The sequence below is a fragment of the Callorhinchus milii genome, unplaced genomic scaffold, assembly GCF_018977255.1.
Source record: "Callorhinchus milii isolate IMCB2004 unplaced genomic scaffold, IMCB_Cmil_1.0 Scaffold2, whole genome shotgun sequence".
NCBI classification, from domain to species: Eukaryota; Metazoa; Chordata; class Chondrichthyes; order Chimaeriformes; family Callorhinchidae; genus Callorhinchus; species Callorhinchus milii.
The window spans coordinates 98,916,446-98,934,625 of record NW_024704743.1 but is presented as its reverse complement, the minus strand read 5'-3'; the positions used below and the strand labels follow the sequence as shown (position 1 = coordinate 98,934,625).

The 18,180-nt window shown below is 44.2% G+C and overlaps 1 protein-coding gene across 1 annotated transcript in view; it reads right to left on the bottom strand.

Annotated features, from left to right (window-relative positions):
* greb1l (GREB1 like retinoic acid receptor coactivator) overlaps positions 1-13,926 on the bottom strand; it is a 144,005-nt gene extending 130,079 nt beyond the window's left edge. The window contains exon 1 of the mRNA XM_007900925.2: positions 13,842-13,926. The gene's annotated coding sequence lies outside the window, so the exon portion shown is untranslated. The remainder of the gene's footprint in view (positions 1-13,841) is intronic.
* Positions 13,927-18,180: the final 4,254 nt, after the last annotated feature.

Below are 18,180 nucleotides of genomic sequence, written 5' to 3'. Positions count from 1 at the left end.
CACTTTCAAATCCTGCCTAAAGACCTTCCTTTTTGATCATGCTTACGCACCTCCCCCCTCCCTCTCCCATTGGCTCGTCATCAGACTCCACCACTGTCAAGTACTCAGGGACGCTACTCCATGTGAAGAGCACTATATAAATTCAGGTTGTTGTTGATTATCGTTAGTATAATAGAGGGGAAGCAAATTAATCAAAAGGAGTCAGGATATGGAGAGAACAGTGGAGGAGACAGATTTGTGGAAAAAATAAAACAGTCTACATTTAGCAGAGAAGTGGAATTACTAGTGAATTATATCAGCAATTAACAGTAAATGTTGTGAGTAAGGGATGGGGGTGGGGAGAGAAAAGAGTCAAATGTTTTAGTCCCTAGTGCTGCACAGATTTTTAATTTCTAGCTTGAGGACAGTTTTGTAGCCTGGGGAGTGGACGAGAAAAGAGAAGGTATTGTTTCTTCAAAAGATTACCATCTCTGCACAAACAGAAATCATATCATTCCCAAATGAAATTGCAGAATCTCAAGAGAACCTGGTCCGATTAGATAATGGTTAATGTCCACCCAATAGTGGTAAATCATAAGGTAAAACATATGATGTGAGCAAGTCCCCATTTTCCTAACCCTACAAGCTTTTTAATTGTTTTGCAATCAGAAGCTTGTAACCAACCATCATTGTTGAAGAGCTTGCTAACTTGCTAACCATCATAGCCAATGCACGTAAATATAAAAGCGAAAAACAAATGAAGCTATTTTTGAAGTACTTTTTTTTAAAAAAAGTGAATGCCTTGAAAAGTGTAAGATTTACAGCTAAGAATATTGCTTGATCCTGGAGGCTACATATTTTGGGGACAAGGCGGGGGACAGGAAAGTGAATCATTAAACCACAATGACCTGAAATGCTCTTTGTGTTCTCTTTACATTAAAGATTTGCAGTGAAATTACTAGCAGGTGATGTCTCTCTGGCACTACTGGCAGATTCATCTATGTTTTACATTAGGTATCCACAGACAATGAAATAAATCACCAAGTCAGCTGGCTTCAGGCTACATTTACACAGTACTCCTCTCGGAGGCCAGTCCTGCAGCCTTCAGAGAAACTAAACAGTATCTCGGATAAAATCAAATGTCTGTAAAAAGCAGTTAATTGTCCACTCAATGTTTATTGAGGTTGGCTTTTATCACTAAACAACTAAATTCCACCCTTGCAAACATCTGCCCTTTGCCCTCATGTCACAATGGTGACCTAGTTCAAATCTAAGTCTCAAGTCAAAGATAGACAAGCAGCAATGTGTTTTTGAAGGATCAGGTACAACATTTGAGAAAAAAGCTCTGTAAAGAAAATGAAAACAGTTTTCCTCATCCAGGCAGGATTCCAGAGCTGGTTCACACACATTCCCTACAGAGAACTATTTCCTCTGGTGGGCGAATCTAGAAAAAGGGGGCATAATCTTAAAATTAGAACTAGGCCATTTAAGGAGTGAAATTTTTAACATAAAGGGTAGTGAAAATCTGGAACCCTCTCCCCAAAAGGCTGTGGATGCTGGATCCATTCATATTTTCAAGACTGAAATGGATGGGTTTTTTGATAGGTAGGGCTATCAAGGGATATTGGGCAAGGGCAAGTAATTGGTGTTGAGGTACAAACAGCCATGTTCTAATAGAAAGGCGGAACTTGAGGGGCTGAATGGCATACTCCTGTTCTTATGCTCCTATGTAACTTTCAAATTAAATACATGTGTACTGCTTACATACTCACAAACATAGTGGCATAGCACAACTATCAAGGGCCTGTAAAATAATCCTTGCATTTGATAACTGTTGGACAGGAAATACTCCCATTTTTTTTTAAACAATGCCATGGGATCTTTAACATCCATCTAAACAGGCAGATGAGATCTCAGTTTAACGTGTCATCCAAGGGGTGGCACCTTTGACAATGCGGTACTTCACCAGCAATGCATTGGAGTGTCAGCACAGAAATTATACTCAGGAGCAAAAACTGAACTGACGAAGGGTCGTGGACCCGAAACGTTGACTCATTTTCCTTTCTCCATAGATGCTGCCTGACCTACTGAGTGTTCTCAGTGACTTCTGGTTTGGTTCAGATTTCCAGCATCTGTAGTATTTTGCGTTTTGATAATACTTAGGAGTCCTAACTTGGGGATAAACCCACAATCTTTTTGGCCAAGAAAGCAACTGAGGCAACCTTATGTTTCAGATTACCCAAAACTGAATCCATAAGGACAGCACCATGACCCCATTCCAAAACACATACACTTAATTTTGATGTGAAATAATCTCTGACACTCACTAATCTGATGTATCTTTTACCTTGTTTAGAAAAATTGGGACTCTTGCTTCTGATTTCAGGCACCTCCATATCAAGGTAATTTGTCTCAACACTCCAAAATTTGTGCTCATTCCTCCATTTGGTAATAGTAATAATCTTTGCATTTGATATATCACGTCGTTGAGATGTCTTAAAGCACTTCACAGAATATATTGCAAAGTGAATTGACAGTGTATTTTGTGGGTGAAACACAGCAGCTAATTGTGCACAGCAATGACCCACAAACCATCATGCATTGAGTGACCAACTTCTTTTGAGGAATTATTACTGGTCGCAAGATTGTGATGTTGCCAAAATAAAATAAGAAACAAAATTATTTATGCTTCTGTGCTGTGTCTGTGCGATGGTACCAGACTCAGGCATGGCTGCTGGTCTTAAGTCAAATAGTGAAGGAGACTAGAGAGAAGTTTCAGCCATTTTCCTACTATCTTGGGATAGTTGAGATAGCCCTACGGCAGGAGTGTAACTATCTCCAGAGACAACAGAGCTACATTACCTTGTTTATATCAGTCTTTCATCTGTTTATGAAAGTTATATTCCTACCAAGTAAGTGTCTGCTCTGATTCTATAAATAAATCTGGAAGTGCAGCGATGACCCACATTCCCACTACACCAACATACATCTTGGATTATCTGAAGAAAATCCCAACTCTACCTCAACTACACCAAGTCCTCAATCTATTATCAATACCTACCTTCCAGACAATCAAATAAAATATATAAAAAGAAGTCGCCGGGAACACTCAACAACAACAACAAGATTCCATTTATAGAGCGCCTTTCACGTCGGGAGGACGTCCCAAGGCGCTGGACAGTTGGGTCAGGACCCGAGCAGGGGGGAAATGGTCAGGGTGAGGGAAGGGAGGGAACGAGAAGGGGGTAGAGAGTCGAGAGGGGAGCTGAAGGCACAGTCAAAGAGAAAGGTCTTGAGACCGGCCTTGAAGGAGGAAAGGGAGGAGGCGGCGAAGGCACTGGGGGATGGAGTTCCAGAGCTTAGGGGCTGAGAGGCTGAAGGCCCGGCCACTGATGGTAGGGCGGTTGGGGCGGGGGATGTGGAGCAGATCGGAGCCAGAGGAACGGAGGGTACGGGCAGGTAAGTAAGGGGATAGTAGGTCAGAGAGGTAGGAGGGAGCACGGCCGTGAATGGCCTTGTAGGTGAGGATGAGGATCTTGAATTCGATCCTCTGGGGGATGGGGAGCCAGTGGAGGCGAGCGAGGGTGGGAGTGATGTGGTCGCGAAGCCTGGTGCGGGACAGTACACGAGCTGCAGAGTTCTGAATGACCTGCAGCTTGTGGAGGGAGGTGCCGGGAAGGCCGGCGAGGAGAGAGTTCCCATAGTCCAGCCTTGAGGTGACAAAGGCGTGGACCAGAGTTTCAGCAGCGTGAGGGGTGAGGTAGTGCCGTAGTCTGGCGATGTTTCGGAAGTGATGGAAGGCGGTGCCAGTTGTGGCGCAGATATGAGGAAGAAAGGACAGCTCAGAGTCGAACAGAACGCCGAGCCAGCGTGAAGTTTCTGAACAAATGATTCCAATAAAATAGTTTCAGGTCCCGTTAACTCACTTTCCTCTCTCCATAGATGTTGCCTGACTTTCTGAGTGTTCCCAGCGACTTCTGTTTTTGTTTTCAGATTTCCAGCATCTGCAGTATTTTGCATTTTGTTTCATGAAATACATTAGTTCAGTAATAAGCCCATATTAATTTGCAGCTCGGAAATCATGGGTGTTCTTTTAATGCTAACTGTTTTGATGGTTGAGCAGAAGATACTGAGGCTGTTTGGTGCTGGACTAAGATTGGTGTAAATAACTACTATTTACAGTGCAACATTTGCTGTTAATTACCTGCCAATTCAGCACAAAAAACACATTTAGGCCAGTAAAATCAGTGGGACTTAATGACACTTAAAATCAGTGTTTTGAATTGTGGGAAGCACTTGGGATCCTCCCAATGTGAATGGCGCTGTATACTAAATGCAATGATTATTTCCTATTTAGTTTTGCACAAGCCAGTTAAATTTTCTTTAAATCTTTTTTTAAATTTTCAAACTAAGAACCATCAATTGCCCAAAAAAAGCAATTAGTTCACAATAAAAAAACGACAATGACCAAATAAAAGGGTTTCTATAGCAACGGGCCAGAGAATAGAGACAGAAAAAGAAACTCACTTGTCAGAATACCATTTTGAATGTTGCAGTCTCAGAATACAGATCCTAGAACAACCAGCTTCTCCCTCCCTCCTCGCCTTTTGTTCCTCCCAGCAGGCACTGAGCCTTTGAAACAAAACCTGAATGACAGCTATGGGCTATTCCAGCCTCATTCCTGATCGTCCATGCCAAACAGGATGGATCTCTCTATGTAAACTTCCCAGGCATCTCTGCACCCAAGGGCTACAACCAAGCAGCATCATGGTGGGGGAGGGGGTGGGGAGGATCGTGAAAGGAGTAAGACAAGCAAATATTCATCAGCTGAATGCTAACAGAAAAACACAATTGCAAGTTGAATATTAAGAGCAGTGCTGAGAGTGGTGTCAAGCTCTCTTTCGGGAATCATCCCTAGAAATGGGACCATGGTTTCTATTTATAATACGGTATCTTTGCTGGTTCTTGCATTGATGCTGTGCAATATCATCAAGATCAGTATTATCTACAAACACCATCAATTGTCCTCCAGCCACAAAGCCTGTTCACAGGAAATCAATCCCCTCAGGACAGATGGCCTCTGTTTCTAGTTGCATCACCCTCCCTGTCCAAAAAAAATCTTAAATCAGCATTTCCTGCTCCCTAGCAACATTCAAAGGAAATATTTGCATAACTGAGGCTATAGATATAGATATAAAGGCTATTTCAAAGCTGGGACAGTTTTAAAGTGTTCTACTGATAATGCAGACTTGTTTTTTAAAAAATACATTTGATGAGATTGAGTAAACTGGGGTCTGTCATGTCTCAAGTTGATTTATGACCACTTTCTTATTCTGGGAAGATTATTAATGCAATTCCTTTCTTCACCAATGACCGTGAGACACAACTGCTTCAAGCTCTCGTTGCTCATGCTCCAGTTGTAAACTGAAAATCTCCTAACAAGATGTATTATTTATCAGCCTTTTGTACTGTGATTTCTTCTGTGATTCCAATCTCTTTGGAGAGATTTGGAGATACTTGAGTAAAATTTAGGAATTGCATTTACAAAGTTCTGTCAAAGCTTAAAAATCCAAGAGGCTTTTTTTTCAAACTTGGCTCAGTTGTGAAGAGAAAATGGCTCCATCATGTCTGGATCCTGCAGTGATCCAAATAAAGGAGGGGGAGAAGAGGGGGAGAGAGTGAGAGCAATAACGAAGGAATGGTGACTGATAACCATATTCTGTCATTCTATCACAGGGAAAAATGGGGTGGGGGGATAGCATTAGCTCTGGAAATGAGCTGAGGATGAGAAGACCATCTGATTTGTTAAACCAATTTATCATCCAAGTATTTAAATCAATACTTTTGCAGAACCTTAGCTGGATATATCCGGACTGACTTAAACCATCACTTATTGTATCCTGTCTGTCATTCCTTGTCCAAAGATATCACCAATTTAGAAACACCTGCCTTGTGAATGTCTGTCACTTCACACACAGCTGCTGAGTTGCTTGAAGCAACTTTCGATTCTCTAGATACCTTCAAAATAACAAAGCCTCGCTACAACAAGATGCTCAGCTGCCCAATGCTTTCCACAAACAGCCAATGCAAAGTCCACTGGTTTCTCGTGAGTCACATTTTTGAGGCTCTTTCCATAATCTAATCAAAAATATCTCAAGCCTCCCCAAGTGTTTTAAAATCTATCATTTGGATTGCAGCATCTTGCTCGTATTGCCCTTAAATTTAAGAAAGAGTGCAAATGTTGTCTGCTTATGTATTTTTTTTTAAAAAATTACTGGCTTATACACCACAGTCCTGTTGTACAAGTTTATGTTCTAATGTATTATACTCTATATTACCTTTTCTTTATTAAAATAAAATGCATGAAATTCAACAATTTCAATTTTTAAAAAATCACCCAGTAAAGCATTAAAGAGTTACTTTTTATACCCAAAGTTTTTTCTTTGCGGGGGGGGGGGGGGGGGGGGGGGGGGGGGGTGGAATGAGGATAGAGACCATAGTCAGATTTGACTAACTTGCCCAATAATTTCAACAAAATAACAAAGCTGCGGAAATACAAGACTGAATCTCTGAATGCAGCAATGAAAACATCTATGCCTGTCTCTTACCGTAACCTGCTGTATAAATTATGATCTCAGATATAATGTGCAGCTCATCATTGCATGAAGGGCATCCTCCTTCACACACACAGGAGAGAAATTCCACCTAAAATTACTCTATTTATGTAGCATTTTAGACATCCAAAATTTAGCAGAATGTTGAATTCAGTCTCAACAATCATGTTGTTTTCTGTATTTATTCAAGGAACTTACAGAAAATTGATTTAAAAATTCAAGCTGTTTTTAGAATTTTCTGAAGTCTGAGTGCTCTGAAATGCTACATTAATAAGAAAATCTAGACCCAGGAGGAATTTCTCTACAACTATTCTGCTGTAGCCAAGTTCTTGACCAGACCACACAATTTGACCAGTCTTGCTCAATTTCAGGAAATAAAAAGGGAAGAAAATGGGCAGCAGTTCAAACAGAACAGCACTTCCCTAACAAACCTGTAATTTACAAATTGAAATTCCCCATTTGTTATTGCTACCAAGTTCAAAGAGAGTACCTATAGTGTTTGAACGTTCATATTTCTAAACCCATTTAGAAATAAACCTAGTTTTAAGAATGTAAGAATGGACCGAGTTAATCCCATTTAGCCCACTACTCCCACAGGCTACCTAACCTTATCATAAATTTAACTCATCCAACCTATGTCCTTGGAGAAAGCTTTCACATGGAGACTCCCTGAACCCCAAGGTCACGGCTATATTTAGCCATTCCCACACGTCCAATATATAATCCCAGCCTCCTTTCCTCCACAGTAAAACATTTCTCAGCTTTTGTCACTTGGAATATTTGTTCATCTCGGGCTGCACCTATCTTACAAATTTTCTTCTCAAGAAGATATCTATTCAGTTTTTTTTAAAGTAACCACTGATGAAATAAAAGCTTTGCTAATGTTTGGGGCACAGAAAATTCATCAACGTACAAGTTTCCTAGTAAAATAAATAGCGAGCCCCAGCTGACCATTGTTTTTATTAGCATTATTCATGTTTTTCATCAGCCTTCAGAATATAAAGAAAACTATGGTTTTGTACTCACAAAACTCTCTTAACAAGCTCTCTTAACTCAGATTTGAATGACTTGCATTTTAATTGCAAAACAAAGTTTCATTTTCCCAATGGCCTTGTTGGAAAGCACCAGCACTTTAACTAATGATCACAAGGTGCAGGTATGAATCCCCATCCACGCCTGAGTTTGTTGATCAAAGACAGAGTGCTAATATTGCTCTTCCCCTACCCCAAATAGACGCAGGTTAAAAAAAGCTAGGGTTTCCACTCATCATGGCTATGCAGAGATTCTAGCCACAAAATGTGCACGTGGATGTAGAGATGGGCTGAGCTCTCAAATAAAACCTTTCAATGGCGCAAATGCTGATTTCAGACTGGCTCACTTGGTAGCATTCTTGCCTCGAGTCAGAAGGTTGTGGGTTGAAGTCCAACTTTGAACTCACAAATTCTAGGCTGGGAGAGTGCTGCATTGTTGGAGGCACAATCCTTCAGGTGGGACATTAAAGTAAGGTTCCGTCTCTAGTTCAGGTGAATGTTAAAGAGCCATGTTAAAAATGGCACTATTTATAAAGTGAAAGTTTTCCCGGAAAACATTGGTCATTCTCTTCATAGCTGCTGTACAATATATTATTATATGCAACTATTATTATTATTGTATGCATGATCGCTGGACAAACAAAATCCTTAGACATCAATATTTTCATCTAACATTATTATTTTAACAAAGCGCTATAAATTCTAGAACAAATTTGGTCACTGATTCAAATGCAGTGTGCTTGAATCGCTAAGAATATTGCCTATAAAGGATAACATTTTTGGAGTATGAACTATAAATGTTCAAATGAAAATAGTCAATTAAACTTCTGGTACACAAATCATTTATATGATCTCATCGGTATTGTTTGTTTTGGATTGATTTGTTATGGTCATCTATCTGTGCTACATAAAGTACAATTGCACTAAAGTCCTTTTTATATTGCAAATGGAACACATTAACCAAATATTTCTCTGCCTCAGTCAATAACTCAACGTACCACAATTTGGGATGTTACTATTGAGTTACTCGGTGATTTTTTCTTCATTGTGATAGCTCAACTGTCTTATTTGAATCCCTGAGGTAACCCTTTGTAGAAAATGTGATCTCCGTGAATCACAGCTGTTTCCCACCAATATTCCCTCACTGCCCCAAAGGCTTCTTATAGAGTGCCACAGGGAGAAGCAACAAACCGAGTCAGCTTATTGCCCATTGGGGAAGAGTCTGTTACAGAGCAGTCAACCGGGAAAGGAATTACACAGGAGCCTTCACAAATTTACAATGACAGATGTTTAAAATGTTCTCAAGTTACCACTTTTCTTCAATCTTCTACAACTTCAATATAACCATGTTATCCAAAAACCTGGGACTTTGAGCTCACTGACAAATTCTTCGTGGATTATTACATTCAAAGCGTCACATCCTTCTGTCCGGAAGTCAAGACTTAATTAAGTCTTGAATTTAGACATTTCAGGGTCCTTTGGCTGACAGCTACCAGAGTGAGGAGAGAATTCAAAACGTCTGCTAATGCATATGCATTAAGTTGTTGTGAAGCCCAACTTGAGTAAGAACTAACATCTCTCTCCAAAGATAGTTTCTAACTTTACCTAAACTAAGAATAATTACCTCAGACACTGCTGCTTGATCATTTCAAGCCACCGTATCGTGTACATTTTAAATATATGATCCTCTCACAAAGTTCATGCCATTATAACTGGAAAATGAAAGTGATGTCTGTAATATTCAAGACAGTCAATTATGACATTTGCGACGGACATTCAACAATTTGCTGTACAGGTCAATAAACCATATAACTTGAAGAAATCAGCGAGCTATCTTACAATATAGCTCCAATTATAATCGTATCCCTTTTGTTTATGAAAGATCGAGTTCAAATCAGCTCAAAAAACTTTTTGTGACCTATTTTAATCCTCCACCTTCTGAAATTTAAATTTTTGCACAGATTTCGTGCTTTTTGAAAAAGATTCTAAAATTAGCCTCATTCTAATCCTGTAAATTGCAGGGTTAAGAGAAATCCTCAATCATAACCGATGATTTGTTGTGTAATACAATACAATTTACATTTATATAGCTCCTTTCACATCAGGAGGATGTCTCAAAGTACTTCATCACTACTGCAGTTTTCAAAGGGTCATTTCACAACTGACTTTGAGCCAAGATCGAAAGCAACAGTTACACTTCAGCCCCTACAAGATCTCTGGATTTAGTTGCTTCTAGGGTCATCGTAACTGAATGCTAACTTTCAGGATTTAGACCTACAGCCGGCACCAATTAAGTTCATCTCTTAAGCTGGCATGCTAATATATATCCAGTATTTTTTTCGGCAGAGGAGATTCACATGATATATTTAGGTCAAGCTGAACCAAGTGTCTTGCTTTGGTGAAATGCATAGATGTTTTTATGCTAGACAACATTATTGATACCCTTTCAATTTCATACAGCTCGTTATCACTTCATTGAAACATCTTAAAACACTTCACAGGATTTACTGTAAAGTAAATGTAGACAAACTCAGTAAGTAATTGACCCACGAAATACACATCAACATTTACTGCAAATGCACAAAATCCAAAATTAGCAGACATAACATGAAGTAGGCCTCATGTTCACATTAAACATGCTCGGTTAACTAAAGTGTTCTTTAAAAAAATACTAAAATAAGCTTGCAAGTTTGCATTCTTTTCCAAAACTAAACTTTCTAATTTGCTCTTTTCTAAAGAGGAATGGACAAGGAGTCTTCCAAGTTTGTTCAATCGTTCCTTGATAATATTACAATTCTCATGATATATCTGCAAACACACAATCATCTGCATCTGTTCATTTTATCCACGAAATATACAGTCAATTCACTTTACAGTATATTTTGTGAAGCGCTTTGAGATGTCTCGAAGACATAATAAAGCACTATATCAAACGCAAGGATTATTATTTTCAATAATTTACTTTTAAAATAGCAACAAACCACAACCAACACACTTCTCGCAGGTAATGTTTTAATTTAACAACAGCATTTCTAGAACACCTTTCATGTCAGGAAGACCTCCCAAGTTGCTGAACAGCCCAGAGTTTGCCAAGGTTTATTTTTTATTTTTTTCCTTTTCTTCAGTTAGAGAAAGCAAGGAAACAGTATGGCGATGGAGCGATCCTGATAATCACTGCTGGAGTGATAAGGCCTTACTAAAATGATAGGCTCTTTTTTGAATGGAGCTCCATCACTCCTACTATGAGGTTTGGTATAGTCCTACCTCCATAAGCATTTTTTTATATAGGGGAGGTAATCGCTGGACAAAAAGAAAACTTAATAACTCAGTGCCCCACCCCGTCATGTAAACTGTCAAGACAGTTAGTAAAATAACAGCTGAAGACACGGAGGAGCGAAAGGGTAAAGGGGCAAAAAAAACACAGGATACATTGACTCCAATTTTAAACTGTAAAATATAGTACAGACACTATTTTCACAGTTTGTTTGCACTTTTGATAAGTTGAAAGAGCAGACATCCATCCAGTTATTAAGATGCAGGTGATATTACAGCATCCAACAGTTGTTTTTTTACTTTAAAACGTGCTTTCCTTGGCAGTGGATCACATGCACAAGAGCAGTAAACAAGTTATTGGTCAGGACTCACAATAGTAGGTGCAGATAACAGACAGGCTTAATTCATCTCCTGGAAGTACCTGTTTGAAAGTTAACATAGAAAAACGTTCAGCGCAGAAGGAGGCCAATCTGATAATGGTGTTTAGGCTCAAGGGTGGCTGAGGTAGTTATAAGGCAGTTTAGTTTCATGGTAAAAAAAATGTAAGGAGACTGTTGGCAATGGAAATATGAGGGCAGTAGAGGTCAGCAAACCCAATACTGTATTCCAGCAACACTGATTGTCCACACTAGGGATGGCCGGCATTGCTCTGGCTGCGTTTCTGGGGAATCTCAAGGGTATGACTTCAAAATAATATTCCTTGCATTTGATTTAACGCCTTTTCACATCTCAAGTCACAGGATTTACTGTGGAGTGTATTTTGTGGGCACCTGTGGACTTGCAATCTGTTGGCACTCGGAACCACTGCCCAGTGCTCTCCCTCTCTCACTGTCTTAAGTCCATTTTGTTTGTACAAAATTCCTGATGGTGGTGAAAGGCGCACAAACCCGAGTCACAGGCAATCACGAGAGGAGGGGGAAAACAGTCGCAGAGGGGGTTACTGCAGAGACTGGTTAAAGTGTAGAGAGCCTCTGGTTCGGGGGGGGGTGGGGTGGGGTGGGGGGGGAGAATGTATTTACGCTTTGCAAAGGATAGTGATTGCTTCTCCCCCCTTCCCCACCCCAAGGACCCCAGAATCCGGCTCAGTTCCGATGCACCGATCTTGCCAGAAATCCACCAGCAGGCAGGCAGGCAGGGCAGGCAGGCAGGGCAGGGCAGGGCAGGCAGGGCAGGCAGCAGGCAGCAGCAGCAGCAGCAGCAGCCTCGCACCTCATCAATCAGTGCTCAGAGCACCGCTTTGTGTTCCCAGCGCTGCTCAGCTCAGCCCAGACCAGACCAGCAGCTGGTGGTGGTGGTGACTACACAGGCGCACAGGGGTAGGGGCTCACTCTGAGCTTCTCACCATCTCTGCCAACAATTACCCCTATATTACCCCCTCCACCTCCTCTCCAGCACAGGGTGCAACTGAGCTGCTCTCAGGGCAGCTTCCTTCCTTCTGCAGGGTCCACAATCCTCCCTTTCTCTCTCACCCCTCCCTCCCTCCCTCCCTCTCTCTCTCTCTCTCACCCCCTCTTTGCTTTCTTCAATCTCTCTTTTCCTCTCCCTCTCATCTTTCCTCTCTTTCTCTCTCTCTCTCTCTCACACACACACACACCCTCCCTCGCCATTTGCCCACACCAGGGCGAGAGGGCAGACTGTTATGCAAGACTGTGGCCCTTTTTGTGTGTGTGTGTGTGTGTGTGTGTGCAGCTGAGAACTTGACAGAACTCCAGCTCCACTCCCCCATCGCCACAAACCCAGCCAGAAAGGAGGAACGAGCACACCTAAAAAGGGTGGTTGTTTTTCCTGCTTTACAGTAGCCACTATTTTTATGATAAGTAGTTAAGTAGTGTGTAAGGGAGAGGGGGGGGAGGGAGGGGGTGCAGGTACAGTGCAAAGTAACACTGCAAACTCTGAAATTCAGATTGGATTTATTCCAATGCAACCCTTCAAGGTTTGGCTTGTCATGAGGATCAGCCACACATCCCCCCCCCCAACCCCCACCCCCTCCCCACCACCACCACTTTTATCTTTTATTCCGATCGCAACAACTCTGGGACCTGAAAATATCACCAAATTCCGATCGGCTGAGCCGCGCTCTTTAAAAGTGTTTTTCGTTTCGCTTTTTTTTCTCTCTCTCTCTCTCTCGAACTCAAAAGGCCCTTTTGCACCGAAAGAGTCGCGACTTGTGCAGTCGCTGCGTTGCACTGCAAACCGGGGTTCGGTTGGAAGGATCTTTGCACCGATTTGGGCTGTGGACGGGTCACAGGCGCGCAAATTGGAACGAGCGTTTGGTTTTTATGTTTTGTAAATATATATATATATGTGTATATATTATATAAAATTCAAATGGTGTCTGTGGCACGAGCTTGTGAAGGTTTCCTGAAATGTCGAACCAGTTGCCTTTAAATTTCCATGTGGAGTGCACGGTTTTGCAATTCAAAATCACTAACGTATTAAGTTCTCCAAATAAGCGGTCTGTTTGCAAAAGGACGAGCTGGGAGTCAAAGAGATATTTATTCAAAATATAGTTGGTGTCGCCCTCCCTCCCTCCCTCCCTCCCTCGCTCTCTCCCTCCCTCCCTTTCCAAGTGCCACAACGGTGGGGATCGATCGCAACGTGAATCACTTGGCAAACGCCATATGAAACAGAAATAAAATTTGCAAAGCAAACGGACCCGCAACTGAATACACTTTTGCAATCGTCCTCTACAGTTTTGCATCCAAATGACCAGCGAGAGAGGGGGGGGGGTGGGGGGAGAGATCAAACCACAGTAAATGCCACATCACAAATTAAATCGTCGTTTTATTCCTCATACAAAGAAGGGCAGCAGGAAAATGACACCACCGGGCAGACCACCCCCCCCCACACACACACACACACCCCCACACACCCCGTTACTGTGGGTTGGATTGCACCCGAAGTCTGAACACAAAAGAAATTAAGGGGGAAAACGAATAATTACCATCGATCGCTCTGGATACCAACGTAGCGGAGCGAGAGATAGGACATCACCGGGATCGCAGCGTGATCAAAAGCCCCCGTCCCCCCCCCACTGCCCAGTGCCCTGCCCTGCCCCGTGCCCTCCCCTTCCCTGCCCCGTGCCCTCCCCTGCCCAGCGCCCAGCCCTCCCCTGCCCAGTGCCCAGCCCTCCCCTGCCCAGCGCCCAGCCCTCCCCTGCCCAGTGCCCAGCCCTCCCCTGCCCCGTGCCCTCCCCTGCCCAACGCCGTGCCCAGTGCCCTCCCCAGCGCCCAGCCCTCCCCTGCCCAGTGCCCTCCCCTGCCCAGTGCCCTGCCCTCCCCAGTGCCGAGTGCCCTGCCCTCCCCAGTGCCCAGTGCCCTGCCCTCCCCAGTGCCCTGCCCTCCCCTGCCCAGTGCCCTGCCCTCCCCAGTGCCCTCCCCTCCCCTGCCCAGTGCCCTCCCCTGCCCAGTGCCCTCCCCTGCCCAGTGCCCTGCCCTCCCCAGTGCCCTCCCCTGCCCAGTGCCCTGCCCTCCCCAGTGCCCTGCCCTCCCCAGTCCCCTCCCCTGCCCAGTGCCCTGCCCAGTGCCCAGCCCTCCCCTGCCCAGTGCCCTGCCCTCCCCAGTGCCCAGTGCCCTGCCGGCGTGTGGCCACATCAAAACACAGACAGACAGACACACACAGAGAGAGCAGCCGCGGAATTAAATGCACCAAAACTTACATTTTGCTCCCGCTCCGGGGTGTGGGTGGGGGGTGTGCGGGAGTGGGGGAGGAGGAGGGAGGGAGGGGGTGGGGGGCGATGCGATGCGGTTCCTTCTCCCCTTTCCCTGCGGTGGAGGGGGGGAGAAACCCGGGGTGGGGGGGGGGGGGGGGTAACGTGCTCTGGATTCGCCGCCTTGACTCGCCTTTACTGCACCATCGAGGTCTCGGGTCTGAGCGAGTGAGTGAGTGAGTGAGTGACTGAGCGCTGCCTCCGGAGCTGCTGCACAGACGGACGGAGGGGCGGAGGGAGGGAGGGAGGGGCGGGCGGGCGGTCAGAGTCACGGCGCGGAGCTGAGCGGTGTGACACGACCTCACCTCCTGGGCTGCAGCATTCTCCACCCACCCACAGGGGGAGGGAGGGGGAGAGAGGGAGGGAGGGAGCGGCGCCCCGGGAACCCCCCCACACACCCCCACCCCCACACCACACACACACCCACCCTTTGCTCGAGCGCCTCGCGCAGCTCAGCCGCCGCGGGCGGTGTCCCCGCAACCGGCGAAAGCGAGCGTGAGGGGTGGGGGGGTGGGGGGGCAGCGGGAACCGGGACACGGTCCCCACCCCCTCAACCCGCCCCCCTCCAGCGCCCTCCGCCCCCACTCCGGAAGGTTACGTCAGGCGGCGCCAGAGGGGGACCCCCGCGGGGCGGAGCGGAGCGGAGCTGCAGCTCCACTGCGAGTCCGGAGCGGGTATCGACCGCCCTCTGCGGAAGGCAACGGGGGCGGGAGGGCGGTGTCTGTCCGCGTGTGTGTGTGTGTGTGTGTGTCTCTGTCTCTCTCTCTCTATGGGCTCATTTGATTGTCCCTTTTTAATTTAATTTTAAAAAAAATGTTAATTTAATTCGTATTTAACTGTTGGCGGCGCAACCGTGGGGGGGGGTTCGTTTTGCATTGCATTGCATTGCACCCCGTTCCCACAAAGGAAAAGGTCGGGAAGCAATAAAAAAAATTGCCCCCCCACCCCCACCCGGTCAGGGACGGGGAACTCTTTCCCCAACCGGTCTCACTGGGAGGAACGGATGCAAAGCGAAGGTGTTGCTGTTGAATGCCGCAGAGCTCCGAAGAAGCGACAGCTGAAACGCTGCAAAAAAAATATATCTCCTGTCGTCTGAAAGGGGGGATCTGTGTTCCGGTAAAAAAAAAAAGGAGGGGTTGTGGACTCGAAACGTTAACCCGTTTCGGAGCTGCAAACATTTGCAAACATTCGCCCACAAATATACAGTCAATTCGCTTTGCAGTGTGTTCTGTGAAGCGCTTTGGGACGTACTCCCGACGTGAAAAGCGCTATATCAAATGCAAGGATTATTATTATTATTATTATTATTATTTCTGTCTTTGCATTCAGGCTCCGGGAGGTGCAAGAGGGTAAAGGTTGGCCTCGGCCCCCGTGATTCCCCCCCTCTCCTGTTTCTGGGGGCAGAATGCTCCCAAACTTTTCTGTGCAAAGGAAAACCTCGGCCCCGGTACGGGTTTGCGGGGCTTTCAGATGCAAAAGGACGAGTCGTTGTGAATGCAGCTGTTTTAATTCAGAGTTTTGTGTTCCCGTGTCGAGCTTCTTCGCTGAATCCATCAGTTAGACCTCAATCTCCCCCCTCCCCCCCCCCACACACACACACACACACAAGATTTCAAGATGAATTGTTTTAACATGAGATTGTTCATTGTCAGCCTCCTTCAGGGACATACTTCTGCCTCCGCAAGCGTCAAGACACCGTGGCTCCGTGTCTGGGGTTGGATAACGGAGGATTTATAGCCACGTCCATTCATCCCGGTTTCCTCAAGGAGTTTGCCCTTCTGCGAGAGACATTTATGGCTCAAGGGTAGAACTGAAGTGTTCGCACCTCTGGGACACGGAATTTGTATCTGTTCTAGACTGGAGAAATTCCTCCTCTCATTGGGATTGTGAGAGGCCACCAACAAATGAGTTTACCAGGTCTGGGCCCAGCTCCTTGGAGTTGGACTTCACATGAACCTCTTTAAATGCTTTTTAAAAGAGCTGGTCTTGCAACTTGACATTGCGTCACTTTATTTTTATGCGGGATCAGGTATCTGTTTTTTCAACTCTAATTCACTCCGATGGCAAACCGGTTCTGATGAAGAAGGCCCATTTGACCTCATTTCTCTTGGGTCAGCCCGGTGTTTCATATAATGATTTCATCCTTCCAGAATACCCACCCTACCATCCTCCCTCCCAATTCAGCAAAAAGGTGTTTTTACATTTTAGTCCAATGTTACACCCCCCAACCACTCCTCCTGGTAATCTGTTTCAGTGGTTAATTCCCCTCCAGGTAAATAAATATTTCCCACCATCTGTTCTGAATCGACCCTTTGCAACTTAAGCCTGCTATATAAATGTAATTTTGTTGTTTTGTTGTTGTTGTGTTCACTTCTTTACTGGATAGCGAATCATGGCCCCAGATTCCTCCTGGTTTGAGCCTTACAATCATTGTTTTCAAATTTAAGGATTTTGGAAAATGTGGGGTCCAGCAGTTTTTCACTGCTGTTACAAAGCTCCACAGAAAACAGTTTACAAATTTACACATTAGACTTTTATAAATTTGGACTTTTCTCTTTCTCAAATGGTAAATAAGGAAACTATACAATGAAGAATAATTAGAAACTAAGACTTAAAATATAGTAACCCAGGAAGGGTATTTAACTTATTAACTTTCTTCCACTTACAAGGGACAAATTATAAATTGTAAGGAGGAGGAGAGGGGTTTTCACTGTTGCAATATTATTATAATAATGAACTTTGTGTTTGGTATAGCACACATTTCTTGCTGCTTTTGCCTACAAATAATAATGATAATCCTGGCATTTGATATAGCACCTTTCACAACAGAAGGATGTCTCAAAGTGCTTCACAGGATTTATTGAAAAGTGTAGTGGATGCGTATTTTGTAGACAAATACGACAGCCAATTTGCACATGGCAGCATCCCATAAACAGCTATGAAGTAAGTGACCCACATTATCTGGCGAATTATTGATTGGTCAGGAGACAGAAACAGTTACCTCACTTTACAACAATCACCTATGAAGTTCTTTGAGGTGCTTCTGTATTATAGGTGCTATATCAAATGCAAGGATTATTATCAGTAATGAAAGCAATGATAAAAATGACTGAGAGAACTGAGCGAATCCTAAGATGTTTATTAGTTTCTCAGCGTTAACGGCAGATAACATATCTGACACTAGAGGGAGCCTTTACAAGCATCACAACCAAAGAACAAGTATTTGGGGAAAAATATAAGAGTGAAATTACCTACATCTCTCCTCAGTTTCACACCTTGGATTTGAAATTCCTGCCTTTTAACTTCTTTTCAAACTTTCTTGCAAATGTTAGGTCAGTTAGAAAATGGCCCTCCATTTTACAGTTTTCTGATCAAGGTTTTACAATACAAAATATAAAATTACATTTGTAAAGCGCCTTTCTCATTGGGAGGATGTCCCAAGTGCTGGACAGTCAGGGATTTGGACCCGAGCGAGCAGGGGCTTGAGATCAGGGAGGGTGGAGGGCAGGGAGGGTGGCCAAAGACACGGTTGAAGAGGAGGGTTTTGACACGTGCCTTGAAGGAGGCGAAGGGA